The sequence below is a fragment of the Hyla sarda genome, chromosome 5 (assembly GCF_029499605.1).
Source record: "Hyla sarda isolate aHylSar1 chromosome 5, aHylSar1.hap1, whole genome shotgun sequence".
Taxonomy (NCBI): Eukaryota; Metazoa; Chordata; class Amphibia; order Anura; family Hylidae; genus Hyla; species Hyla sarda.
In genome coordinates this window covers 41,296,410-41,317,396 of record NC_079193.1, presented here as the reverse complement: position 1 = coordinate 41,317,396, position 20,987 = coordinate 41,296,410, and the positions used below count along the sequence as shown (strand labels likewise).

General features: G+C 46.8%; 1 protein-coding gene across 6 annotated transcripts in view; it reads left to right on the top strand.

Moving 5' to 3' along the window:
• The window catches only part of LOC130273096 (uncharacterized), a 219,481-nt gene that overhangs the window by 150,312 nt on the left and 48,182 nt on the right, over positions 1-20,987 (top strand). Inside the window, exon 2 of one of the 6 annotated variants that reach the window (XM_056519346.1) lies at positions 20,649-20,737. The exons of the other annotated variants lie outside the window; for them this stretch is intronic. The gene's annotated coding sequence lies outside the window, so the exon portion shown is untranslated. The remainder of the gene's footprint in view (positions 1-20,648; positions 20,738-20,987) is intronic. 6 annotated transcript variants of the gene reach the window in all.

The following is a 20,987-nucleotide window of genomic DNA, read 5'->3' as shown; positions in this document are numbered from 1 at the left end:
TGGTCGAGACGCCCTTGGTTTTGTGGTGCGAGCAGTGACCAGACACGGAAACAATGAGAAGATGCACTTCAGATGTAATCAGTAGTAACAGCTCGTTTCACAAAGTCCTAGGCTGCAAGCACTGCAAGGGTTACTGTAGTGTGCAGAGAAGAGGTTTTCGCTGCATTGTATCAGTCACTAAATAAATTTAGCTTGGAATATGGAGTGACTTATTTAGGAGCTTTGGATTCAGTGGTCTATCCCAGGACGTGGATTGGTCCCTGATCAGAGTACAGCATGACTTATGTGAATAAGATTTACATTGATCCTGCTATGTTTCAGCTGGTGTGTTCAGATGAGCATCCCCGACTCTGCGATTGGTGCTTGTTAAAGGGGTACTCTGCTGCTTAGCGTTTGGAACAAAATGTTCTGGGAGCTCGTGACATCATAGCCCCGCCCCTCACGCCATCACGTCCCACCCCCTCAATGCAAGTCTATGGGAGGGGGCGTGATGACCATCACGCCCCCTCCCATAGACTTGCATTGAGGGGGCGGGGAGTGACGTCATGATGGGGGGGGGGCAGGGAAATGGCGTCACGAGCTCCCGGCGCCGGCTCTAAGCGTTCGGAACATTTTGTTCCAAACGCTGAGCAGCAGAGTACCCCTTTAACCAGACAGGACCTCAAGTCAAGCAGCCCGGTTTTCTTTGTGTGCTATTAGGCCCTTCAAAAATGTCTCCTGAAAGCTCCTTCTGGTTTGTAGTGAATACCCTGTCAGCAAAGGAAAGGCTAGGTGTAGAATTTGGTTCCTCTCTCTTTCAACTCGTACTCAACTTGTGTTTATCTAGGGACAGTAGAGTAGGGCCTTCCCTGACCTGCAGTGTGATTTTTGCCCTTAAAGGGGACCTTACTCCAGTGTCAACCACTATGTAGTGAATTAAAACCCTTGTGCTACCTTGCAGCGTCAGCTTTACCGGGAAAAATACAATAAATTATATATATATATATATATATATATATATATATATATATATAGCATATATCAAGACATAGATTTCTTGACATAAAGACATAAATGTTCATCCACCACCAGGGGCTAAAACCTGTTGTGGGATATTCCCCTAGTATTGAGCCTTTATGTGAGAACTGTCATGATTATGCACCTTGTAACTATTGCTGTAACTGTCAAGTTCTGAGTGCCTCTGAGTAATAAAGCAGTCTTGAGTATGACCAAGTTACAGAAAAGCTTGTTGTCTTTGCTTCACTCCTTGAGGGATGGTCAGTGCCAGCCCCCCTTGCCTTGCTTGTGGTTTACCAACCCCTACCGCAGCTTGTCACCTTCTTACAGTAGTATTATAGGACTTTTTTATCCTATACTTCAACCTATAAGGTTAAAGGAGATATCCAGTCCTAAGGATAGGGGATAAGTTTCAGATCGCGGGAGGGCCGACTGCTGGGCCCCCTGTGATCTCTGGTAAAGGGGCCCCAGCAGCCCGTGGCAAGGGGACGTGTTGACCACTGCATGAAGCGGCGGCTGACACGCCCCCTCAATACAACTCTATGGCAGAGCCGGAGCGCTGCCTTCGGCAATCTCCGGCTCTGCCATAGCGATGTATTGAGGGGGCGTGTCGGCCGCCGCGATGTATTGAGGTGGATACAGGAGATCGCCAGGGGCCCCATTGGTCGGACCCCCGCGATCTGAAACTTATCCCCTATCCTTAGGATAGGGGATACATTTTTCAGTACTGGACTACCCCTTTGAGAGAAGACAAGCAAAGATTTGCAATATCCTGATAGTGGAATCCATGAACAGGCCTGCGCAGGTCTATGATATACCCGAGACATAGCCAACTTTAAAACCTAAAATTACACACAGTTCTTTCTCAATTCCTTCTATTATTGCAGTGAGCGATACAGTGTGCACCCTGATAAAATCCATGTCAAATACTATCCAACATATAAGAAAATAAAATGTACTTGTAAATTTCTGGAATGTCTTGGTCAGTTATCACTAGAAATTATTCAGTGATGTTTTAATACACAATTTGTGTCACTCCCATAGACTTTTATGGTAGTTGCATAAGCCGCATAGCCCCGCAAGGTGTTTAATTAAAGAGTACCTCTCACCAAACTAAACTTTTCTTATATTGTTCCTTATGTCATTAGAAGACACTTTGCTATTTACTTGCTGTTAAAATTCTCAGCCTTTCTACAGAGATGTTTTTAATATGATTGAAAAAACAGCCACTAGGTGGCTCTGTTCTGTTTCCAAACAGTTAATTTGGTCTCCACCCAGACTTGCAAAAGTCCAAACTCAGAAAGTGTGTGCGGGGCATGGCGGGGCACAGCTCTCACAGGATTCAGTGACATTGCGCCTCCTGGGGAACATCCACTTTCTCCTACCGGGAGCTCACACAATGTGATCAAGGGGAAAGGTATGATACACAGCTTTTTTAAGCTCAGAATTTTTTTTTAGGGCAGGAGGGGTGTTAGGAGTAGTTAGGGAATATAATCTGAGTTAGTTTAGAAAATATGGTTTGATGACAGGTACTCTTTAATTCCTGGAGATAAAAGACTTAATTTTGTCCTTGTCCATTACAACTGTGCCTCCACCTTCTATTATTATTCTGTAACTAAATGTTATCCTGGAAATCAGTCAGATGGGGTCATCAAAGCCCCAGGGCCAGATGAGTACATTGACCCTAACCAGAGAAGGTGCTATAGGTGACATTTTTGTGTCCATCTGGTTCTTTTCCAGAGTATTTCAGGAATCAGATCATTACATATACTGAGCAGATGTCTGCGGTTTATATACAAGGTTAGAAAAAATAACCCTAAATAAGAGGCTAACTATACGGAATGAGTATTATTCCTCCTAAACTAGGTAATCTGTTAATCTAAGACAATCACAAGCAATGTGGACAGTTATCAGAGGTACATCTGTGTAGCAGCTGCTGTAAGCTTCCATGAGAGTCTCTGTTACACTATGTCATACCCCCCCAGGGACTCTTTCAATTTGTCATGAATAGCATTTTATTTTTTCATAAGCAAATAAGCATAAAATAAGGTTCTGCATCAAAACAAGAAGCAGAAAATTGCTGGTAAATTGTTAATAGAAAACAGGTCCATGCCAATGAAGAAATTTACGGGGGAGTGTGTGTGTGTATGGGGGGTACTTTGGTTTCTGCATAGTAAATTTTGGTTCGGTCCGAATTTATTCACTGCGAATCGCTATTAAAAACGACTATTTGTGCTGTGTTAGTGAAATAATACTGTTATTCAGTATGACATGCAGATTACAGGCATCGCTATTAGAATTACTGCCGCACAGCAGCACAATGACAGAGCCTGGTAATTGGAATGATCAAACTTTAAATCCTTTTTTGAGGACCCATTGGAAGGCAAGTCTGGTGCCAGCAGCTGCGGTAATTCTAGCTCCAATAGTGAATAATTGCTGCAGTGTATAAGTTGCTGCAGTGAAAAAGCTCATACTTGTATCTTAAAATCGAGCTAGCGGTCAGCTGCGAGGCCAGCTACCACTTGTCCCAGTCCCTGCCTCTCAGCGCAACCCAATGCTCATGACTGAGTGTCCACTTCAAAAGGGAGGGACTGCAGCCCCAGCAACTTGGACAGGAGCACATTCAGCTTCTGTGTCGTTGGATGAGTGGGCGCATACTGCTAGAAGTTGCTGCAGTGAAAAAGCTCGTACTTGTATCTTAAAATCGAGCTGGCGGTCCACCGCGAGGCCAGCTAAAGCCTGTCCCAGCCCCTTGCTTCACTATGCGGGTGAAGAAAGCTACTCATCAGCGACTGTAAACTCAGGCTGCTGCTGATGGATCTGGTACCGCTCCTGCCACCCCATCCCTCCCCAGCAGCCATGGCAGTGGAAAGTGAGCGCAAAGGGTCCCCGAGTCCCCTTCGAGAGGATGAATGATGGCACAGATAGGCATCGGCCAACTGACTAAGTAGAATATCTCTGTAGTAGGTTAATTTGTCCTCCCTCTCAGTGGGTGTAAAAAAGGCCCCCATTTTGTGCCAGTAGTGAGGGTCCAATAAGGTGGAGATTCAGAAGTCATCCCGCTGCTGAATGGTGACAATTCAGCGGTCACTACGCAAGCAAGTGAGCATGCATCGTGCCATTTGTACAAGTGACTCAGAGGGGCTCCCTGCCTCCATCTCCACTGCATACTGTCACAGTGTGTCTGGGTCCTCTGTCTCGTCTTCCTCATCACCCTCTAGCTGCTCCTGCTCCCCCTCTTCTGTCAGATTACTAGAAAAACAGCCCATTTTGTAAAACCAATACTGTGCTCCACTGTCCCTCTTCCCCTTCTCCTCCTCTTCCAGTTCAGCCCCCACAGGGCTCATGTGGCCGTGAGATGTAGGCGCAACAATTCCAGTGCCCAGACCAGCCATCATTTCCAACATGTGTTATAGTAAATGAAGCAGTGGAATGATGTTGTTCATCCTGTAATACTTGCGACTGACTAATAATGTGGCTTCCACAAAGAGCCTGAGCAAACGGCAGGTGTCACGTATGAGCTGCCACTGGTTGACATCGAAGTTACACAGCGGAGTACTCCTATCTGCTTGGATCATCAAGAAATCGGTGATAGCTTTTCTCTCTTCGTATAGTCGGTCCAACATATGGAGGGTGGAATTCCAACGTGTGGAAACGTCGCAAATCAGACTATGTTGGGGGATAATGTTCTGATGCTGCAGCTCAAGGAGGGTGTGCTTTGCGGTGTACGAGTGGCTGAAGTGCATGCAAAGATTCCTTCCCATTGCTCGGATGTCTTGCAGATGGGGGAAGACTTTAGGAACTACCTCCCGGGCAGGTAGGCTGCTGCGCAGCAGGTGGTCTACCCCGGGCCCGTTTAGCTCCAGACTTCCCCCTGCTGCCATTATGCTGACTCCCAACCATGCTGCCACCTTGCTGGCTCAACTGCTGCCTCACGGGCAACCTTTCACCCTCTTCTCCTGATGATGATGAAGCTCCTTCTGCACCAGCTCCCAAGTGCGATCGGCTTTATCATCATCTAGTTTTGTCAGCACGTCACTGAAGTCCTCCTCAGGTTCCTCAACAGTGTCTGCTTCAGGAGCCTGAACGCTCCCAACACCACCTACCATGCCACTCTCCTCATCACTACTTGCCCGCCTAGCGAAGGAAGTAGGGGATATGTCCTCCACTTCTTGGCTGGGCAGTAGCTGCTGACTGTCCTCTAGTATAGTCCTGACTAAAAAGTGGAGCTGAACCCACAGCATATGATTCTTCTATGGAGGAAGGAACAGCATAGGACTGAGGCAATTGGAGGGCAGGGACTGCTCCTGGGCCATGCCAACTGAGGTTGTGTCTCAGGAACCCACCGACTGTTGACTGGGGGTGTCAGATGTCACTTGTGATGAAGTGGATGACTGAGTTAACTAGTCAATGACAGCAGATGGGTTGCTGGTCGAGACACGACTGCTAGCTGATACTGGGAGCTCAGGCCTCTCGCTGCGACTCCTGCTGCCACTCACCCCTAGTCTGCTGCGACCTCTGCCTTCGTTTGATGAATTTAGGCCTTTGCCACTCCTCTGTGCATGTCCTGGAACTTCTCTGCCTGACAAATAGTGCGTATATGAGGGACAATATGCTCCACTACGCTTAAAACAGTATTTGTCTAGAACAGCAGCAGGTGTGTACTTTTAGCTGGTATTTCACAGTAACTAGACCCTTAAGACTTTAACAGGAACAAAATGGTACACCATGTAGATGTACGTATGTGGTATGCACTTGTGGGGAGAGGACAATACGCTCCACTACACTTAAAACAGTATTTGCCTAGAACAGCAGCAGATGTGTACTTGCGGCTGGCCTTTAACAGTAACTAGGCCCTTAGGACTATAACAGGAACAAAATGCTACACCACGTAGATGTACGTACATGCTGTTACGCCGAGCGCTCCGGGTCCCCGCTCCTCCCCGGAGCGCTCGCTACACTCTCGCTCCCGCAGCGCCCCGGTCAGATCCACTGACCGGGTGCGCTGCGATACCGCCTCCAGCCGGGATGCGATTCGCGATGCGGGTGGCGCCCGCTCGCGATGCGCACACCGGCTCCCGTACCTGACTCGCTCTCCGTCGGTCCTGTCCCGGCGCGCGCGGCCCCGCTCCCTAGGGCGCGCGCGCGCCGGGTCTCTGCGATTTAAAGGGCCACTGCGCGCTGATTGGCGCAGTGGTTCTAATCAGTGTGTTCACCTGTGCACTCCCTATGTATACCTCACTTCCCCTGCACTCCCTCGCCGGATCTTGTTGCCATTGTGCCAGTGAAAGCGTTCCCTTGTGTGTTCCTAGCCTGTGTTCCAGACCTCCTGCCGTTGCCCCTGACTACGATCCTTGCTGCCTGCCCCGACCTTCTGCTACGTCCGACCTTGCTTCTGTCTACTCCCTTGTACCGCGCCTATCTTCAGCAGTCAGAGAGGTTGAGCCGTTGCTAGTGGATACGACCTGGTCACTACCGCCGCAGCAAGACCATCCCGCTTTGCGGCGGGCTCTGGTGAATACCAGTAGTGACTTAGAACCGGTCCACTAGCACGGTCCACGCCAATCCCTCTCTGGCACAGAGGATCCACCTCCTGCCAGCCCGCATCGTGACAGTAGATCCGGCCATGGATCCCGCTGAAGTTCCTCTGCCAGTGGTCGCCGACCTCACCACGGTGGTCGCCCAGCAGTCACAACAGATAGCGCAACAAGGCCACCAGCTGTCTCAACTGACCGTGATGCTACAGCAGCTACTACCACAGCTTCAGCAATCATCCCCTCCGCCAGCTCCTGCACCTCCTCCGCAGCGAGTGGCCGCCTCAGGCCTACGACTATCCTTGCCGGATAAATTTAATGGGGACTCTAAGTTTTGCCGTGGCTTTCTTTCACAATGTTCCCTGCACTTGGAGATGATGTCGGACCAGTTTCCTACTGAAAGGTCTAAGGTGGCTTTCGTAGTCAGCCTTCTGTCTGGAAAAGCTCTGTCATGGGCCACACCGCTCTGGGACCGCAATGACCCCGTCACTGCCTCTGTACACTCCTTCTTCTCGGAAATTCGAAGTGTCTTTGAGGAACCTGCCCGAGCCTCTTCTGCTGAGACTGCCCTGCTGAACCTGGTCCAGGGTAATTCTTCCGTTGGCGAGTACGCCGTGCAATTCCGTACTCTTGCTTCAGAACTTTCCTGGAATAATGAGGCCCTCTGCGCGACCTTTAAAAAAGGCCTATCCAGCAACATTAAAGATGTTCTGGCCGCACGAGAAATTCCTGCTAACCTACATGAACTCATTCATCTAGCCACTCGCATTGACATGCGTTTTTCCGAAAGGCGTCAGGAGCTCCGCCAGGATATGGACCTTGTTCGCACGAGGCGTTTTTTCTCCCCGGCTCCTCTCTCCTCTGGTCCTCTGCAATCCGTTCCTGTGCCTCCCGCCGTGGAGGCTATGCAAGTTGACCGGTCTCGCCTGACACCTCAAGAGAGGACACGACGTCGCATGGAGAATCTCTGCCTGTACTGTGCCGGTACCGAACACTTCCTGAAGGATTGTCCTATCCGTCCTCCCCGCCTGGAAAGACGTACGCTGACTCCGCACAAAGGTGAAACAGTCCTTGATGTCAACTCTGCTTCTCCACGTCTTACTGTGCCTGTGCGGATATCTGCCTCTACCTTCTCCTTCTCCACTAAGGCCTTCTTGGACTCCGGATCTGCAGGAAACTTTATTTTGGCCTCTCTCATCAACAGGTTCAACATCCCAGTGACCAGTCTCGCCAGACCTCTCTACATCAATTGCGTTAACAATGAAAGATTGGACTGTGCCGTGCGTTACCGCACGGAACCCCTCCTAATGTGCATCGGACCTCACCACGAAAAAATTGAGTTTTTGGTCCTCTCCAATTGCACTTCCGAAATTCTCCTTGGACTACCCTGGCTTCAACACCATTCCCCAACCCTGGATTGGTCCACAGGGGAGATCAAGAGTTGGGGTCCCTCTTGTTTCAAGGACTGCCTTAAACCGGTTACCAGTACTCCTTGCCGTGACCCTGTGGTTCCCCCTGTAACCGGTCTCCCTAAGGCCTATATGGACTTTGCGGATGTTTTTTGCAAAAAACAAGCTGAGACTCTACCTCCTCACAGGCCTTATGACTGTCCTATTGACCTCCTCCCGGGCACTACTCCACCCCGGGGCAGAATTTATCCTCTCTCTGCCCCAGAGACTCTTGCTATGTCTGAGTACATCCAGGAAAATTTAAAAAAGGGCTTTATCCGCAAATCCTCCTCTCCTGCCGGAGCCGGATTTTTCTTTGTGTCCAAAAAAGATGGCTCCCTACGTCCTTGCATTGACTACCGCGGTCTTAATAAAATCACGGTAAAGAACCGCTACCCTCTACCTCTCATCTCTGAACTCTTGGATCGCCTCCAAGGTGCCCACATCTTTACCAAACTGGACTTAAGAGGTGCTTATAATCTCATCCGCATCAGAGAGGGGGATGAATGGAAAACGGCATTTAACACTAGAGATGGACACTTTGAGTATCTGGTCATGCCCTTTGGCCTGTGCAACGCCCCTGCCGTCTTCCAAGACTTTGTTAATGAAATTTTTCGTGATCTCTTATATTCCTGTGTTGTTGTGTATCTGGACGATATCCTGATTTTTTCTGCCAACCTAGAAGAACACCGCCAGCATGTCCGCATGGTTCTTCAGAGACTTCGTGACAATCAACTTTATGCCAAAATGGAGAAATGTCTGTTTGAATGTCAATCTCTTCCTTTCCTAGGATACTTGGTCTCTGGCCAGGGACTACAAATGGATCCAGACAAACTCTCTGCCGTCTTAGATTGGCCACGCCCCTCCGGACTCCGTGCTATCCAACGTTTTTTGGGGTTCGCCAATTATTACAGACAATTTATTCCACATTTTTCCACCATTGTGGCTCCTATCGTGGCTTTAACCAAAAAGAATGCCAATCCTAAGTCATGGCCTCCTCAAGCGGAAGACGCCTTTAAACAGCTCAAGTCTGCCTTTTCTTCAGCTCCCGTGCTCTCCAGACCTGACCCATCTAAACCCTTCCTATTGGAGGTTGATGCCTCCTCAGTAGGAGCTGGAGCGGTCCTTCTACAAAAAAATTCTTCCGGGCATGCTGTTACTTGTGGTTTTTTTTCTAAGACCTTCTCTCCGGCGGAGAGGAACTACTCCATCGGGGATCGAGAGCTACTAGCCATTAAATTAGCACTTGAGGAATGGAGGCATCTGTTGGAGGTATCAAGATTTCCAGTTATTATTTACACCGATCACAAGAACCTCTCCTATCTCCAGTCTGCCCAACGGCTGAATCCTCGCCAGGCCAGGTGGTCTCTGTTCTTTGCCCGATTTAATTTTGAAATTCACTTTCGGCCTGCCGATAAGAACATTAGGGCCGATGCTCTCTCTCGTTCCTCGGATGCCTCGGAAGTAGAGCTCTCTCCGCAACACATCATTCCTCCTGACTGCCTGATCTCCACTTCTCCAGCCTCCATCAGGCAAACTCCTCCAGGGAAGACCTTCGTCTCTCCACGCCAACGCCTCGGAATCCTCAAATGGGGTCACTCCTCCCATCTCGCAGGTCATGCGGGCATCAAGAAATCCGTGCAACTCATCTCTCGTTTCTATTGGTGGCCGACTCTGGAGACGGATGTTGTGGATTTTGTGCGAGCCTGCACTGTCTGTGCCCGGGATAAGACTCCTCGCCAGAAGCCCGCTGGTCTTCTTCATCCTCTGCCTGTTCCCGAACAGCCTTGGTCTCTGATTGGTATGGACTTTATTACAGACTTACCCTCATCCCGTGGCAACACTGTTGTTTGGGTGGTCGTTGATCGATTCTCCAAGATGGCACATTTCATCCCTCTTCCTGGTCTTCCTTCTGCGCCTCAGTTGGCAAAACAATTTTTTGTACACATTTTTCGTCTTCACGGGTTGCCCACGCAGATCGTCTCGGATAGAGGCGTCCAATTCGTGTCTAAATTCTGGAGGGCTCTCTGTAAACAACTCAAGATTAAATTAAACTTTTCTTCTGCTTATCATCCTCAATCCAATGGGCAAGTAGAAAGAATTAACCAGGTCTTGGGTGATTATTTACGACATTTTGTTTCCTCCCGCCAGGATGACTGGGCAGATCTTCTACCATGGGCCGAATTCTCGTATAACTTCAGAGTTTCTGAATCTTCTTCCAAATCCCCATTTTTCGTGGTGTACGGCCGTCACCCTCTTCCCCCCCTCCCTACTCCCTTGCCCTCTGGTGTACCCGCTGTGGATGAAATAACTCGTGATCTTTCCACCATATGGAAAGAGACCCAAAATTCTCTCTTACAGGCTTCATCACGCATGAAGAAGTTTGCTGATAAGAAAAGAAGAGCTCCCCCATTTTTTTCTCCCGGAGACAAGGTATGGCTCTCCGCTAAATATGTCCGCTTCCGTGTTCCCAGCTACAAATTGGGACCACGCTATCTTGGTCCTTTCAAAATTTTGTGCCAGATTAATCCTGTCTCTTATAAACTTCTTCTCCCTCCTTCTCTTCGTATTCCTAATGCCTTTCACGTTTCTCTTCTTAAACCACTCATCATCAACCGTTTCTCTCCTAAACTTATCTCTCCCACTCCTGTCTCCGGTTCTTCAGACATCTTTCCTGTAAAGGAGATACTGGCCTCTAAAAAGGTCAGAGGAAAAACCTTCTTTTTGGTTGACTGGGAGGGCTGTGGTCCTGAAGAGAGATCCTGGGAACCTGAGGACAATATCCTAGATAAAAATCTGGTCCTCAGGTTCTCAGGCTCCAAGAAGAGGGGGAGACCCAAGGGGGGGGGTACTGTTACGCCGAGCGCTCCGGGTCCCCGCTCCTCCCCGGAGCGCTCGCTACACTCTCGCTCCCGCAGCGCCCCGGTCAGATCCACTGACCGGGTGCGCTGCGATACCGCCTCCAGCCGGGATGCGATTCGCGATGCGGGTGGCGCCCGCTCGCGATGCGCACCCCGGCTCCCGTACCTGACTCGCTCTCCGTCGGTCCTGTCCCGGCGCGCGCGGCCCCGCTCCCTAGGGCGCGCGCGCGCCGGGTCTCTGCGATTTAAAGGGCCACTGCGCCGCTGATTGGCGCAGTGGTTCTAATCAGTGTGTTCACCTGTGCACTCCCTATGTATACCTCACTTCCCCTGCACTCCCTCGCCGGATCTTGTTGCCATTGTGCCAGTGAAAGCGTTCCCTTGTGTGTTCCTAGCCTGTGTTCCAGACCTCCTGCCGTTGCCCCTGACTACGATCCTTGCTGCCTGCCCCGACCTTCTGCTACGTCCGACCTTGCTTCTGTCTACTCCCTTGTACCGCGCCTATCTTCAGCAGTCAGAGAGGTTGAGCCGTTGCTAGTGGATACGACCTGGTCACTACCGCCGCAGCAAGACCATCCCGCTTTGTGGCGGGCTCTGGTGAATACCAGTAGTGACTTAGAACCGGTCCACTAGCACGGTCCACGCCAATCCCTCTCTGGCACAGAGGATCCACCTCCTGCCAGCCGGCATCGTGACACATGCTATGCATTTATGAGGGGAGTACAATACCCTCCACTAAACTTAAAACAGCATTTGTCTAGAACAGCAGCAGGTGTGTACTTTTGGCTGGTCTTTCACAGTACCTAGGCCCTTAGGACTATAACAGGAACCCTAACTGGCTGGCTACTATTTTCAGCTTTTCAGTTGTGGTACAAACCAGTGCTGCAGCACACAGTCGCTGTGTATTACACCCAAAATTTCACTTTCTCTCTCATTCTCTCCCTTCCCTATCAGTGCTTCTCAGCTGGATTTGGGCTTGAGGGGAATCACTGCTGTAAAAATGGTTTTCTGTGCAACACACACTGCTCTCTGTCCCTCTCTCTCTGAAGTGACTGGCCGCAAGATGGCTGACGATTATATAGGGCCCTGACTTCACAGGGATGGCTGGCTGCTGAAAGGCTGCATGTGATTCAGGGTCATCCCGCCTACCCATCTTCCCAGAGTTCCTTGCCCCATGTCCTGACATGTGGAGCCGCCATCTTAGATGACCTGGAGCCTAGACCGCACTAAATGGAGTTGAATGAAGCGATTTGTGCGATCGGATCGCCTCTATATTCATATTCAATGCGAAGTGAATTTTTTCTGAAATTTGTAATGAATTCATATTCGTCAGATTCGATTCGCTCAACCCTATAGAGCGTCAAAGGGCAAGTGTAGGAAAAAAGCAGGGGCTCAAGCCCCCTTTTAAGTCAATGTGTGCACGTCCCTGCTGTGTGACATCAAGAAGAAGATCCAGTAGTGCAGAAGTATCAAATGTTTATTGAGTCCCCAATAAGACAGATGCAACATTTCGACCCAGTGGGGTCTTTGTCATTTAAAATGTCATGTCTGTTCTTGGTGGCTCTGTAAAAAATTGAAGATTCTGCATTGCTGGATGCTGTTGTATTAGTTCACTTAGAACCAACTAAGGGTTCTTGGCCTACTGATCTGCATCCCATCGTCTATGTAGAAGCCAAGCCCACTACAGTGCTGTTGGATCAACTTATTTTTGACCATGTCTGTGCAACATGTCAAAAGTTTAGTTAAATGACACCAACACTTTAACCCCTTAACGACGCAGGACGTAAATGTACGTCCTGGTGATGTGGTACTTAACGCACCAGGACGTACATTTACGTCCTGAGCATAACCGCGGGCATCGGAGCAATGCCGGCATCATGCGCGGCAGGTCCCGGCTGTGGATTGCAGCGATCCAGCGGATGTCCACCATTAACCCCTCAAATGCCGTGATCAATACAGATCACGGCATCTGCAGCATCGCGGTCACTTAACAGGATGATCGGATCGCCCACAGCGCTGCCGCTGCGATCCGATCATCCTGCAGGGCAGACGGAGGTCCCCTCACCTGGCTCCGCTGCCTTCCAGGAGTCTTCTGCTCTGATCTGCCTTCCCGCAGACCAGAGCAGAAGATGACCGATAATGCTGATCAGTGCTGTGTCCTATACATAGCACTGAACAGCATTAGCAATCGAATGGTTGCTATAAATAGTCCCCTATGGGGACTATAAGAGTGTAAAAATAAAAGTAAAAAAAGTAAAAAAATAAAGTAAAAAAAAATTTGAAAAACCCCCTCCCCCAATAAAAACGTAAATTGTCCCATTTTCCCTATTTTACCCCCAAAAAGTGTAAAAAAAATTATTTTATATACATATTTGGTATCGCCGCATGCGTAAATATCTAAAATATTAAAATAAAATGTAAATGATCCCGTACGGTGAACGGCGTGAACGTAAAAAAAAAAAGTTTAAAATAGCTGCTTTTTTAAATAAAATTTTATTCCCAAAAAAATTGATAAAAATGTAATAAAAGTTTTGTATAAGCAAATATGGTATTAATAAAAAGTACAGATCACGGCGCAAAAAATTAGCCCTCATACCACCGCTTATACGGAAAAATGAAAAAGTTATAGGTCTTCAAAATAGGGGGATTTTAAACGTACTAATTTGGTTAAAAAGTTTGCGATTTTTTTTAAGCGCAACAGTAATAGAAAAGTGTATAATCATGGGTATCATTTTAATCATATTGACCCAGAGAATAAAAAACACTTCTCATTTTTACCATAAATTGTACGAAGTGAAAACAAAACCTTCCAAAATTAGCAAAATTGCGGTTTTCTTTTAAATTTTCCCACACAAATAGTATTTTTTTGGTTGCGCCATACATTTTATGGTAAAGTGAGTGATGGCATTACACCGGACAATTGGTCGCGCAAAAAACAAGCCCTCAAACTAGTCTGTGGATGAAAATATAAAAGAGTTATGATTTTTTGAAGGGGAGGAGGAAAAAACGAAAAGTAAAAATAAAATTGTCCTTAAGGTCCAAATGGGCTGAGTCCTTAAGGGGTTAAAGGAAACCCTGTATTATATTATAAATTGATTGGGCCTGTTGTTCCCAGTTTGGCTAATTTGAAGCATGACATTATGTTGACCAAAGTCTAATAATAATTGGATCTGAATCATTTTTAAAACTGTGATAGCTCAGGATGGACTGTATTTAGATTAAGGCAACAATTTTGGGGTAGTTAACTTTAAATGGGCACTGTCCATATAAATATGTTTATATGTTGTGCATCTTGGCAAAACATTAACCTTTCTAATATACTTCATAGAAATTGTATTTCCTTGTCACAGAAATAATTTCTTATTAAAAAGACCACTAGGGGTCCCCATACCTTCCAGAACATAATCCTGTCCTGCTGCAGCATCATCTTTGTCCAAGCTGAAGCCCAGGCTGGGACAAAATCCAGTAAGTTAGAGCGGGACTAGCACTACTTTGTGCTCACTCCTGTCCTATCAGACTGCAGTATGAAAACAGAAAGGAGGGGTTACAGAGCAGCCTGCAGTGATTGGATGAAGAGCCCCAAAACAGAACAGCAGACTCAGGGAGGAAGATGAGTCATGCAGAGTGAGGACACGCCCCCTCCAGAACACAGTATGAAAAACCAAGTGAGCAACAGAAAGTATTTGTGACATAAATTATGTGACAGATATGGAATGTGACAGATACTCTTTAAAGGAGTTGTTAGGTGGGGTAAGAATAGTGATAGTTTAACGGCCATGCCTTCGGTGGGCTACCCAAATCATTTTGTATTGTGTTTCTATAACTCTCCATAACTTCACTAATTCCCACTAAAAGGAAGAATTAAAGTAGAACTACGGGATTGAAAATTTTATCCCCTATCCTAAGGATAGGGGATAAGTTTCAGATCGCGGGGGTCCGACCGCTGGGCCCCCCACAATCTCCCATACGGGGCCCCGGCTCTCTGCATAGAGAGCGCGTGTTGACCCCCGCACGAGGCGGCGGCTGACACGCGCTCTCCATTTACTGCTATGGGAGAGCCGAAGCGCTGCCTTCGGCAATTTCCGGCTCTCCCATAGCAGTGTATGGAGGGGGCGTGTTGGGTGCTGCTTCGTGCGGTGGTCAACACGCCCTCTCTAACCAGAGAGCCGGGGCCCCGTACGGGAGATCGTGGGGGGCCCCAGCGATCGGACCCCCTGTGATCTGAAACTTATCCCCTATCCTTAAGATAGGGGATGCATTTTTCAATCCCGTAGTTCTCCTTTAAAATGGGTTCTCCATTTTTTACTGCCATTTTATAAAGAATATGAATAATATGAATCAGTTTGGGCTGTAAATAAACTATTGAATGTTTTTTAAAACGGTTAAATGTTTTTGAGTTCATCACCAATGAACAGAGGGGAGAAAATCTACAGTAAATCGGCCTGAATCCAAATTCAACAGATTGCCCGCCGAGTAGTTTTGTCTTGAAAAATTAATTTTGCCTTTGGCTGTCCGGGCATGCTGGGAGTTGTAGTATTGTAACAGCTGGAGGCACCATAAAATTTAGGGAAACATTAAAGCGCGAGTTCCGAACGCTGTGTGCGGGCTTCCGTGTTCACGCCCGCCCCCTCATGACGTCACGTCCCGCCCCCCCTCTACTCAATGCCAGTCTATGGGAAGGGCAGTCACGCCCCCTTCCCATAGACTTGCATTGAAAGGGCAGGCCATGATGTCACGAGGGGGTAGGCGTGAACACGGAAGCCCGCACACAGCGTTCGGAACTCAATGTTCCACACGCTGGGGAGCGGAGTAACCCTTTAAGTGGAAGGTCCTTATTTCAGACATTTACAGCTCCAAAAATATTGTTTTAACATTTTACTAGCATTTGCTGTAGCTAAAAAAATAAAATAAAAAAAAGATGAAAAAAGTCAGCAATTTTTTTCTTTTTTCTGTTTCATAAAAAACTTATATATATATATATATTTTTTTAAACCTGAAAATATTGGCCAAAGAACACAGTAGAAACATATTGGGCCATGTTCACACTGCGAAATTTCTGGGAGGAATAATTCTGCTCGGAAATTCTGTTACAGCAGACTCCCACTGTTTTCAAGGGGATTCTGCTGCACTGTGCACGCGGCGGAATTTTTGTGGTGGAAACGTCTGCCATTGAAAATTCCGATTCCGGCTTCTGCAGGATGAAATGACATGTCAGTTCTTTCTGCAGAATCTGCATTGCCGTCTATGGAAACGGCGCATGTCCGAGCGGTCCTAGCGCTGCCATGTTCTGCCGGCGCCCACTATAAGCCAGTATATATTGACATATCACATACAACATGGCCTAACATGTGACCCTATCTACTAGTGCTTCCTAACCAGGGTGCCTCCAGCTGTTGCAAAACTACAACTCCCAGCATGCCCGGACAGCCGAAGGCTGTCCGGGCATGCTGGGAGTTGTAGTTTTGCAACAGCTGGAGGCACCCTGGTTGGGGAACACTGCTATATACTAAGTATTGGAGACCCCAGCGCCCCCCACAGGATGTTTGTTTGCTGCTTTGTGTGCGTTTGTGTTGAATGGCTGCGGACTCCTCATGCTGTGCGCTCTGAATATCTCTGTAAGAAATGCGCTAAAAGGAGATTAAGAAAGAGAATCAATGAAGCAAGGAAAGTAACGTTTTCTTGCAGCAAAACATCCCGGTTTATTCAATTCATCCGTCTGATATAAACGTGTTTACATCTCTTAAGCTCTTAGACCACTGGGAAGGCGAAATAGCGAATATTAAATGGGAACACAAGTAGCTTTATTTAAAGGGACATACTGTCAAATGTATCTGCAATTGTATGACAATATACACTCCTTGGCCACTTCATTAGGTACGATCGCTTGCTAGCACAAATAGCTACTCCACCAATCACTTGGCAGCAACTCAAGGCATTTAGGCATGTAGATAATGGTCAAGACAACTTTCTGAAGTTCCAACTGAGAATTTAATGGGGTACTCCGCTGGAATTTTTTATTTTTTTTATTTTTTATTCAACTGGTACCAGAAAGTTAAACAGAGTTGTAAATTAAATCTACTTAAAAATTTTAATTCTTACAGTACTTATCAGCTGCTGTATACTACAGAGGAAGTTCTTTTCTTTTTGAATTTCCTTTCTGCCTGACCACAGTGCTCTCTGCTGACACCTCTGTCCATTTTAGGAACTGTCCAGAGTAGGAGCAAATCCCCATAGCAAAAGTATCCTGCTCTTTACAGTTCCTGCCGTGGACAGAGGTGTCAGCAGAGAGCACTGTGGTCAGGCAGAAAGGAAATTCAAAAAGAAAAGAACCTCCTGTGGAGCATACAGCAGCTGATGAGTACTGGAAGGGTTAAGATGTTTAAATAGAAGTAATTTGCAAATCTGTTTAACTTTCTCGTACTAGTGGATTAAAAAAAAAAAAAGATGTTTTTTAAGTGACTGTAAACATGTTTGTTGTTGCTGAGTATTTAAAAAAAAACCCTGATCTCACTGTGATTTTCACGCACAACCATCTCTGGAGTTTACAAAGAATGGTCCAAAAAAGAGGAAGTCTTCAGCAAGCAGCAGTCGTGTGGATGAAAATGCCTTGTTGATGTCAGAGGAGAATGGGGAGACTGGTTCGAGATGACAGCAAGGTAACAGTAACTCAACTAATCACTGGCTACAACCAAGGTTTGCAGACTACCATCTTTACAACCTTGAAGCAGATGGACTACAGCAGCAGAAGACCACACCAGGGGCCATTTCTGTCAGCTAAGGACAGGAAACTGAAGCTACAATTCACACAGATCACCACAATCGGACAATGGAAGATGGAAGAATGTTGTCTGATCTGATGAGTCTCGATTCCAGTTGTAACATTCAGATGACAGGGTCAGAATTTGGTGCATATAACATGAAAGCTTGGATCCATCCTGCCTTGCCTCAGCAGTTCCGGCCAGTGGTGGTGTAATGGTGTGGGGGACATTTTCTTGGCACACTTTGGGCCCCTTAGTATCAATTGATCATGGCATAAACACGACGGCTTAACTGAGTTTTGTTACTGATCATGTCCATCCATTTATGACCACAATGAGCCCATCTTCTGATGATATTTCCAGCAGGATAATTCCCCATGTCACATCATCTCATACAGGACAATGAGGTCACTGGACTCCAATGGCCTCCACAGTCAACAGATCAAATCCAGTAGATCACCGCTGGGATGTGGTGGAATGGGAGATTTGCATCATGGAATTGGCATGCTGGGAGTTGTAGATCTGTAACAGCTTGAGGGTGTTCACTCACTCTCACCTCCAGGATGCTTTTTGTGCTGCATCCATTCCTTTGCCTTAAGCCATTGACACTTCTGACACCCGCAGTGTTAAGCAAGCCCCGACAGCCCAATTATGTAAGGACTTAAGACCACAGCCTGTGAACCACATACAAACTGCCCTGGTCACAGATAAGACTGCCTCTTGGTAAACTCTTTGCATCATTATGCACTTAGTACTGTATTTTTGTTTGTGAAAGGTTCATTCAGCTTTATTTGCATTCCCCATTGGTTAAAATAGTGGTTGGTTCACAAAATTGTGTAATTTCCTCACTTTATTTTTAAGAGCAGAGAAGTGTACTCTTTTATCCCACTGCAATAAAAAGTAAAAAAGGATGTTGGCGATTGCAAGCCCTTCCCCGAAAGAAGATAGGCCCTCACAAAACTTCTCTTCTGGGCCAGAAGGCACCTGTACGGGCCCAGGATCTAAGTCCCCCATCACCAAAGCTCAGAATGGACCAACAGTGCTCTCAGCTAGCACCTGGGTGCTAACCCAAGTTCAACTGTGGTGGCTAACTGGAGTGATGTGTCTGGAATAAAATTTGTGACGCCAGGGTAGCGTTAACCTCCACACTCCAAGGGTAGTAGTTTCCTGGGCCAAGCGCTGGGGTAATAACGGCCACAGACGCAGGGTTACGAAAACTGCTAAATTTTACTCAGGAACTCGCAAAAAATATACAGGAACAGTTCAACAGTAGTGCAAAGTTCACAGGAATAGGCTTCAGGGATCACAGTTGCTTCAGGGCACTATGTGACTTGTAGTCCTTGCTGACTAGCTTCTTGCTTTCTGAATTAGGGTTAGACTGCTCTGGATTTGACTGTAAAGCTTCTAAGAGACTTAGGAGCTGACCAACACTGACTCTACTCTCCATATAGGAATCCAGAATTAGGGCTTACCACCAGGGTTTAGATTGTAGATTTATGGACCGGAGTTGCCTGAGGCTTTCTATCTCCTGTTATTCTGTTCATTGCTAATGGGGTCTGTGGGCATTTTTGGCTTTACTCCCCACTGCAGACTTGATGGACGACCTGTTCATCGGGATCCTTTAAAAGGTTGTTGTCGCTCTTAACAGATTAGTGCTGCAACTGGATTTTCTTAGACCTGTCCTCATGCGGTGAGGTACAGGTCCACAGCAGAAGTCTAGAGGTGACCTCCACTCTCTTCCCTCCTCACTAGACATAGACTTACTCTGATCAGACTTGAAAACTTGGGGGAGGCAGGGCAGCAGCCCTGATTGGCTAAAGCAAGCATGTGATCCCCTTAGGATCCTCCTGCACAGACAGGTTAACCCCTTAGGCATAAAGGTGCATTTACAATAAATTACTGTGCCATGAATAACACATTTACACCTGAGTAGTGGGTCCAGAGCAGACACGCTAGGTGGCATCCACCTGACAGGTCAGGAAGACAAGTGTATTCCGCACCGGGACACCACACAACCATGGATTGTAAGCTCTTATAAGTATATCTTTACTATGAACAAACAAACAGACAAAGAGTGTTCCCCTGTGTATAAAAGGGTAACAGGTGAATCTGCTGACTCATCAGATGAGGTTGTCCATTTTGAAGCACAACATACATATAAGTCAAAGCATAATGCCTCCTCCAATGGCTGCTGGTTCTTCAAATGCAAAAGTCATATAACAGGTACCTGGCCAAGAACGGCCCAGAAACACGTTAAACATTTTTAATACATTTTTCATCACCTATACTGTATTGTTGCAGTGCCCATTATTCCCAGAAGGAGCTCATGTTTGGAAGCTTGTTATTATACTCTTTGTTATTATGACATCCAGGATACCTCCACATTCCATTGATACATAGGGCTTCCATTTATAAAACAATTACTACGTATTTCCAAGCCTTTCTGGCCCCTTCCTCAGGTACCTGAGGAAGGTGCAATAATGGCCCAGAAACGCGTTTTTTTTATCAACTATACTGGGTCATGGCATTGCCTATTATTCCCAGAAGGAGCTGGTATTTGGGTGCCTACTATTATACTTATTGTTATTATGACATCCTGGATACCTCTACATCACATAGGGCTTCTATCATTTGGAGAGCCACATGTAGGAGACCTGAGATGCAGATGTGACCCTTAAATTACTTGTTGGGAAACACTATAATAGGGTAAGGCTTCCTGGGAAAATGTACACAAACTAGTTTCTCCTCCAGAAAGAAGAAAAGTGCCACCTATAGGTGACAACCCAGTGTTTGACCCTTGTTTGACTTGGGTTATCAGCCAAATTAGAGACCCTATCTCAGTGGTCTCAAACTGTGGCCCTCCAGATGTTGCAATACTTTAACTCCCAGCATGCCCGGACATGCTGGGAGTTAAAGTTTTGCAACATCTGGAGGGCCACAGTTTGCGACCATTGCCCTATCTGACATCTGGTTAACTAAATCAGTACTGTAAATTTCATCCATAAAACTTTTTTTTTTTTTTTTTAATCCTTGGCATGGAAACCTCCAAAGACCGGCAGAAACAAAGTAAAATGAAAATTCTCCTAGGGGAACCAAGACTCTGAAGAACAAGAGAGTTCCTCCTTATGTTTTCATTTATAGTAAGCACATGGAGTTTTACAAATATATATATATATATATACCTATTCTTGGCTTCTGTTTTTGTTTTGGTAAGTAAATTATCTGTCCCTGAAAAAATGCAGGAAGTGGTCTTGAAATCCAATAGCTCTTAAACATCTTGACTATAGCTGAACCTCCGAGGGAGGAAGAAAAAAAGGAAAAAAAAAAAAAAGAGAAAAAAAAAAGAGAAAAAAAAAAAGTTTTAGCAGCTTCAGACTGAAAGAGGAGATT